This window comes from Mixophyes fleayi, chromosome 11 (genome assembly GCF_038048845.1).
Source record: "Mixophyes fleayi isolate aMixFle1 chromosome 11, aMixFle1.hap1, whole genome shotgun sequence".
Classification (NCBI taxonomy): Eukaryota; Metazoa; Chordata; class Amphibia; order Anura; family Limnodynastidae; genus Mixophyes; species Mixophyes fleayi.
The window spans coordinates 48,500,891-48,508,432 of NC_134412.1; the positions used below are offsets into that span (position 1 = coordinate 48,500,891).

The 7,542-nt window shown below is 41.1% G+C and overlaps 1 protein-coding gene and 1 long non-coding RNA gene across 9 annotated transcripts in view; one reads left to right on the forward strand and one right to left on the reverse strand.

Moving 5' to 3' along the window:
- Positions 1-7,542, reverse strand: part of NECTIN1 (nectin cell adhesion molecule 1) — a 325,802-nt gene that overhangs the window by 290,220 nt on the left and 28,040 nt on the right. The window lies entirely within an intron of this gene.
- The window catches only part of LOC142107356 (uncharacterized), a 17,985-nt gene continuing 12,154 nt past the window's right edge, over positions 1,712-7,542 (forward strand). Inside the window, exon 1 of the long non-coding RNA XR_012679949.1 lies at positions 1,712-1,875. This is a non-coding gene — a long non-coding RNA (uncharacterized LOC142107356). The remainder of the gene's footprint in view (positions 1,876-7,542) is intronic.

Genomic DNA, 7,542 nt, shown 5'->3' on the forward strand with positions numbered 1-7,542 from the left:
TATGGAAAGGCCAAATTAATGGCATTGTTTAGCATGGGTGGGACTTAACAACGCAAATGTATGCCATTGAGCCACGCCCCCACAACATTCCGGGAGGATTCCTACTCTTCCGGGAGTCCAGGAGGACTCCCCAGAATTCGAGAACCTCCTGGAAATGCCAGGAGAGTAGGCAAGTATGACATAGGGTCTCATTTACAGTCATTAGCACAGCAAAAAAAAAATGAAATGCAAACTCATTTTATTTATTTTGCACGCAGGGAAAAAACTGCTGGTTTTGCATGTAGCACACAAATACTGGACAGCTTTATTTTCACACTGCAATTTAGGTCATGCTTCCTCCCAACTTCACATTTTAAATTTGTTCACCTGCAGTGCAACATGGTTTTCCCAAAGTACCTTTATTATTTTTGCTTTGCTCCTAAGTGAGTATGTGGCCCATCATATAATGTGGAAAAAAATTTGTTCTTCAGCGGCAAAATTTTATTATACTGAAAGCAGTTTTAAATATGATCAACTGTGTCCGCAGTGAAATGGGTATGCAAATATGAAATGCGATGGCTAATTTTGTGTATATAAAATATATCCTTACAGATATACTCTGGTTAGTCATAGATATATTTGTGGGAGTATTTATCTTTCACCATTCTAAAATGGCTTCAGAGATGGGTATGAGCGGAAGCTCTGTGCTTTCAGTCTCATGTTGCTCCGTACAGCCACACAGTCCTCCATGGTATTAAGAACATGCATATGTTAAAAATATTGAAGTTAGCTTTAAAATACATTAATATTTTCTACCAATTAATCTGAGCAGTATCCTCTAATTAATGCCTTCCTTATTCATTTATTTAGCTAGCATTGGCAGCTTGATGACTTAAAACAAAACAGTCAATTGTAAGAATTATGAAAACAGGCAGAGTACCTGTAAATTGAACAGAGGAAATCCAGTTCTAATGAAATATTTACATATATAATTGGGGACATTGTACGCATGCCAGCATAGAATAAACATTTACACAACAGTGATATATTTTACATTAGGGCTATTATTACTACTATTATTATTAGTATTATAACTAGTGTTCATGCTAGCGGAGCTAAAGCTGGTTTTTCATAAGTACTATAAAATTGTTATTTGTAAATGGCTACATTTCATATAGCAAATGAGACTATTATTTGCCAGATTTTTGCCAACATGTAATTCCCTATAACATACTTACTAACTTTCCCAACTGAAAAACTGGGAAAACTGAGACCATACCCTTATCATCCAAACCACACCCTGACCTGCTTATAACACACCCTTTCTGATGACGCTCCGCCTTTTTTGACTTCTGAAAGTGGGGACTGTCCCATGAATATATTGACTGTTGACAAGTAAGCTATGATGATTCTGAATTGAAACAACCTTTTTGCTAAATTAATAGATACAACGTAAAGCTGCTTTCCTGGGTAGGGTAAAACAAACCTCCTACACACTGCTCCCCTCATCAGAGCTCAGGAGAGTGCTCTATACAGGAGTTTGCGCCCGGCTGACCTAGGTTCCGGGATGCGGCGCTACAACCAAAGAGCGTCCCGACCGTAGAATTGGCAACAGCCGGGACATAGCGGAAGTGACGTGAGGGCACCAGAGGAAGCGAGTCGCGGCGGTGCCTGAAGCCTCGTTACACCATAAACGGCTCGTTACACCATGTCCTAAATTTCATACTGCAGACCATGAATCTTTTGTTCTCATATGATCCATAGTCATAGCCTGAAAGTTGAAACTGAAATTAGGCAAGGTATCTTAATACACCTTCACAAGTGACTGCAGCACCTACCTGTGGCAATGCAGCCATGATGAGCTCTGTCTACAACATCACCACACAGGAAACTACAGTCAGTGCATTGCTTCTGTATAAAAATTAAATGTCTGATAAAGTGCTAATGTTGTGTAAGAGCTTAATAGGACAGGAGGTAGACATGCTACTTGTATGACACTCTGTATGCCTAGGGAAAAGCGGGTCAAAGGTTGAGTCTGAAAGGCTAAAGGGCAATTAAAAAGTTTTCTTCAAAGACACAGTTTGAACTAGTAGAAAAGACATTTGTAGAAAATTCTTATGTAGTTCTGTGATTTTAATCACACGCTTCAAAATCTATCAGTCAATTGAAGGAAAAAAGATAAATTCTCAAGCGACCCCATATTGTGTGAGGACAATTTACTAAACTATCTGCTAATGAAATCTGAGCCCATCTTATTTCTAAGGCTGGCCATAGACGCAAAAGGGTTTCATTTATTAGAATGAACAACTGGCTTTATATAAAACTAAATACATTCTTAATTATGGCACAAATGTTTTGATCAACCAGCTTTTTACAAAATAAGATGATTAAAAATGAACGATCACTTCACATATAAACACATACAAATGAATAGAACACATATACTCAAAGAACTTCCATTCAATGACTTAAGATAAATATTTTTTCACTAATTCTATTATCAATTCATTCAGACATCTGATTGTATTTAACATGTTGTCACCCACTTAGAGATTTTCTTACAGCTTGACCTTACACGTAAAATCCGATCTTAAGATCAAATGTAATTTAAAGAAAAGCAATGCCAAATGTTATAAGGAAATTTTGTTGTTTTCTGTAACTCATCCTATATACATATAATCTAATGTCGCAAAATAAGTTCTGGCCTGAATATAGCCTTGGCCTTCAATATAGTGCTCTCAATGTTTTATATGGATCCACTAAAATGTATTTTATATGTAGACATATGTGTATATGATCACCTTCATCACCATTTATTTATATAGCGCCACTGATTCAGCAGTGCTGTACAGATAACTCATTCATATTAGTCCCAGCACCATTGGAGCTTACAGTCCAAATTCCCTAATATACACACACAGACAGAGAGAGACTAGGGTGAATTTTGATAGCAGCCAATTAACCTACTAGTACATTTTTGGAGTGTGGGAGGAAACCGGAGCACCCGGAGGAAAACCCACGCAAACACGGGGAGAACATACAAACTCAGGCCATGGTCGGGAATTGAACTCTTGACCCCAGTGCTGTGAGGTAGAAGTGCTAACCACTTAGCCACCATGCTGACCTCAAGGCTGCCCACCTTGCACATAGAAGTCATCTCAAAGTTCTGTGACATGTACAAATGTGGTTACAGAACTCTGATGAGATTCCTAATATCTTTATATTTTACTATAGGAGAACATTATTCCAATTATAAATTTATATCTGAAATGCATAGATAAAAAGTCCCAAAAACGAACTCATACCAAATACCCAAAGTACCATGTGTAATTTTATTGATTTTTGTGCAAACAAGTTAAAAAGCAACATTCAAATAGATGTGGCATATTACATGTACAAAAACAGAAACCAGTAGATAACCGTTCTTCTATAATAATAATAATAATACTAAAGATTACAAATAGGAATGTAAGTACTCTGACATATGTCAAGAAAGTTCTACACATAATGCAAAGATGTTAGTCTTAAGCTGGGTACACACTACAGAAAATGCATGCCATTATTGAGCAGATCACACGATAAATGACCATTTGGTCAGATATTACATTAGTGTGCACACTCCCACGATAAGGTTTTATCATACCAAAGCATATCGCTTCTGTTGATTTGGTTTCATAAACTTCCTAAAAATCACGATCAACCATGGGACTATGTCGGTCAAATGCGGAAGTGTGTATGCACTTACGACCAGCAGTGTAGGCAGATCTCTATAGTGTCATAATATCTTCAACAGATGGTTATGAGATGAAGATAACAGATCTGATAGTAGATCGTGTAGGTGTGTACACGTGAGTTTGCATGACCATTGTGACTTTCAACCGTTGGTAAAATAGTTGCCGAAATCGCATCTACAGACATTTTCTGTAGTATGTACCCAGCTTTAGAAGGATTGTATAAGAAAAAGCAAATATAAAGTGCTAGTGTAAGATTTACCTAGTGGTAACAATATCTCCAAAAACAGGCATTGGTAGCTGCATTTCTGTGCAACATCTGTATGCATCTAGCTATTTGCATTTCTTTCATTTAGAGTTGGTTGTAAATGCTTTAGAATATTGTAAGTTTGTACATTTTGTGAAATGTGTTCCACTGCCCATATGCCCAAATTGCACCATTATTTTAAGATGCATGTATCTAACACCTGCATGGTCTTGCACTTCAAGAGGCAGATAAGAGGCATGCAGGTGCCTGTACATTAGAGCATAGGGCCATTAGATGAAAGTTAAACAACTCTTCCCTTTGAGATGCATCTTATTTTGACATACACTTACCTTTGAAATATGTCCCTTACCAAGAGCAAATTCAACACCTACACATGATGGACATGAGTCATTAAGGAGTAAGGCAAAAGAGGAGTAAATATTCCCTTGGACAAACCATGTTACAATGCAAGGGGTGCAAATTAGTTTATTATTTTGCACATAGGTTAAATACTGGCTGTTTTTTCATCTAGCACACAAATACTTGATAGCTTTATTTTTATACTGAAATTTAAATTTGATCTAGGACATGTTCTATCCCTATAATCTGTCCCCACATTTTAAATTTATCTCCAATGCAACATGGTTTTGCCCAGGTGCAAAGTTACTCCTTTTTTATGCTTTGCTCTCCTTAATGACTCAAGCCCCAGAGAGGTGTAGAAGTTGAGGCAGAAGCGTAGTGGAGGGCAAGCTGAGGTCGGTACACGTGTAGTAGATGCGGGTACATAGCCGGATTAAGGGGGGCACAGGGGACACGTGCCCCGGGTCCCCCTCTCTCCGAGGGCCCCCCGCCGCCGCGCTCCTAACCTCTGATTTTTTTTTTTTATTCTCCTGTCTTTTTTTTTTCAATGCCGACCCCCCCGGTGGCGGCGCCTGGGTGGAGGGGGGGGGCTTGCGGGCTGGCGTGTACGGGGCCCCCTTCGTTGGTGGGGGGAGCAGGGTAGTGAAATAAAGAAAAAAAAAAAAAAAAGATACTCACCTCACCGCGGCGCTGGCGTCCCTCCTCCTCCCTCTCTGCACTGTTAACACTGAATGACAGGCGTGACGTCATCAAGGCACGCCTGTCATTCAGTGAGAAGCAGCGCGGAGAGAACCAGGAAAGAAACAAGAAGACAGAAGAGAAGAAAGAAGCTAAAAGTAAGGTAAGTAAAAAAAAAAAGGGGGAGAAGAGAGGCACAGTAAGGAAAAAAGGGGGAGAAGAGAGGCACAGTAAGGAAAAAAGGGGGAGAAGAGAGGCACAGTATGGAGGAAAAAGGGGGAGAAGAGAGGCACAGTAAGGAAAAAAGGGGAAGAGAGGCACAGTAAGGAAAAAAGGGGGAGAAGAGAGGCACAGTAAGGAAAAAAGGGGGAGAAGAGAGGCACAGTAAGGAAAAAAGGGGGAGAAGAGAGGCACAGTATGGAGGAAAAAGGGGGAGAAGAGAGGCACAGTAAGGAAAAAAGGGGGAGAAGAGAGGCACAGTATGGAAAAAAGGGGGAGAAGAGAGGCACAGTAAGGAAAAAAGGGGGAGAAGAGAGGCACAGTATGGAGGAAAAGGGGGAGAAGAGAGGCACAGTATGGAGGAAAAAGGGGGAGAAGAGAGGCACAGTAAGGAAAAAAGGGGGAGAAGAGAGGCACAGTAAGGAAAAAAAGGGGGAGAAGAGAGGCACAGTATGGAGGAAAAAGGGGGAGAAGAGAGGCACAGTAAGGAAAAAAGGGGGAGAAGAGAGGCACAGTAAGGAAAAAAGGGGGAGAAGAGAGGCACAGTATGGAGGAAAAGGGGGAGAAGAGAGGCACAGTAAGGAAAAAAGGGGGAGAAGAGAGGCACAGTATGGAGGAAAAAGGGGGAGAAGAGAGGCACAGTAAGGAAAAAAGGGGGAGAAGAGAGGCACAGTAAGGAAAAAAGGGGGAGAAGAGAGGCACAGTATGGAAAAAAGGGGGAGAAGAGAGGCACAGTAAGGAAAAAAGGGGGAGAAGAGAGGCACAGTATGGAGGAAAAGGGGGAGAAGAGAGGCACAGTATGGAGGAAAAAGGGGGAGAAGAGAGGCACAGTAAGGAAAAAAGGGGGAGAAGAGAGGCACAGTAAGGAAAAAAAGGGGGAGAAGAGAGGCACAGTATGGAGGAAAAAGGGGGAGAAGAGAGGCACAGTAAGGAAAAAAGGGGGAGAAGAGAGGCACAGTAAGGAAAAAAGGGGGAGAAGAGAGGCACAGTATGGAGGAAAAGGGGGAGAAGAGAGGCACAGTAAGCAAAAAAGGGGGAGAAGAGAGGCACAGTAAGGAAAAAAGGGGGAGAAGAGAGGCACAGTAAGGAAAAAAGGGGGAGAAGAGAAGCACAGTATGGAGGAAAAGGGGGAGAAGAGAGGCACAGTATGGAGGAAAAAGGGGGAGAAGAGAGGCACAGTAAGGAAAAAAGGGGGAGAAGAGAGGCACAGTAAGGAAAAAAAGGGGGAGAAGAGAGGCACAGTATGGAGGAAAAAGGGGGAGAAGAGAGGCACAGTAAGGAAAAAGGGGGAGAAGAGAGGCACAGTAAGGAAAAAGGGGGATAAACACAGCATGAGGAAAAAGGGGGGGGAGAGGCACAATAGTGGGGACAATTAATTAATTTAAGATGGGGTGGTTTGGGCGCTACTGAATGTAAGGGTGAGTTTGGGAAGAATGAGGTCCCTTTAGTAAATGTGCCTATGAATTATTTAATGGTAGTGACGGTTGCGGGAAATAGGTATATTTCTGAAATGTAAATACTATTAATTTATTGCTGGGGCTGTTTGGAGGGAAATAGGCTTATTTATTAAATGTGAATACTATTATTTTAATGCTGGAGGAAGGCTTAATTATTAATCATGGGTGGTACTGATTTAACGCTGGGGGTGGCTGTAATTTTCTAAATGTACCCATTTTTTTCCCAAATAGGGCCCCTAACATTCCAGGATTCAGACAAGCAGCAACTAAAGAAACCTGCAGCACAGGTGGTGAAAGTGAGAAGAACAGGTAGGAGAGAGCAGCAAAGTCTGTGAAATATTGTTATTCTAGTGGGAGAATCACAATTTTTGGTGACCGTTCAATGGTGTACACAACAATGCAGGTTTTTTGTCTGTAGGAGGGTGGCCTGGCCATGCCCAATGATGCATTATCAATGGTATTTTAATTTGCGGTATCATTGCTAGTTTTAGCGTGTGGTATCATTGCTAGTTTTAGTGTACGTTATCAATGGTATTTTTAATGTGTGATATCATTGCTAGTTTTTAGTGTGGTGTCAATACCCATTTTAATGTGGTGTTTTGATGATTGTTTTAATGTACAGTATTTTAGTTTGTGGAAGCAATGATTTTTCTTATGTAGACAACCTAAGCGAGCCCTCTGGGAGAGCTGTAAGTGTCATACTGTGGGCTGTAGGTGATGTAATGCAGGATGTGTCACTATGCCCTTAATTTTAGATCTTAGGGGCCCCCCTGTCTTAAGTGCCCTGGGCCCCCCGAAGCCTTAATCCAGCTCTGTGCGGGTAGACAGGAACAGCAACAGCAACAGTAGCAGGAGCTAGATCACAGGCACA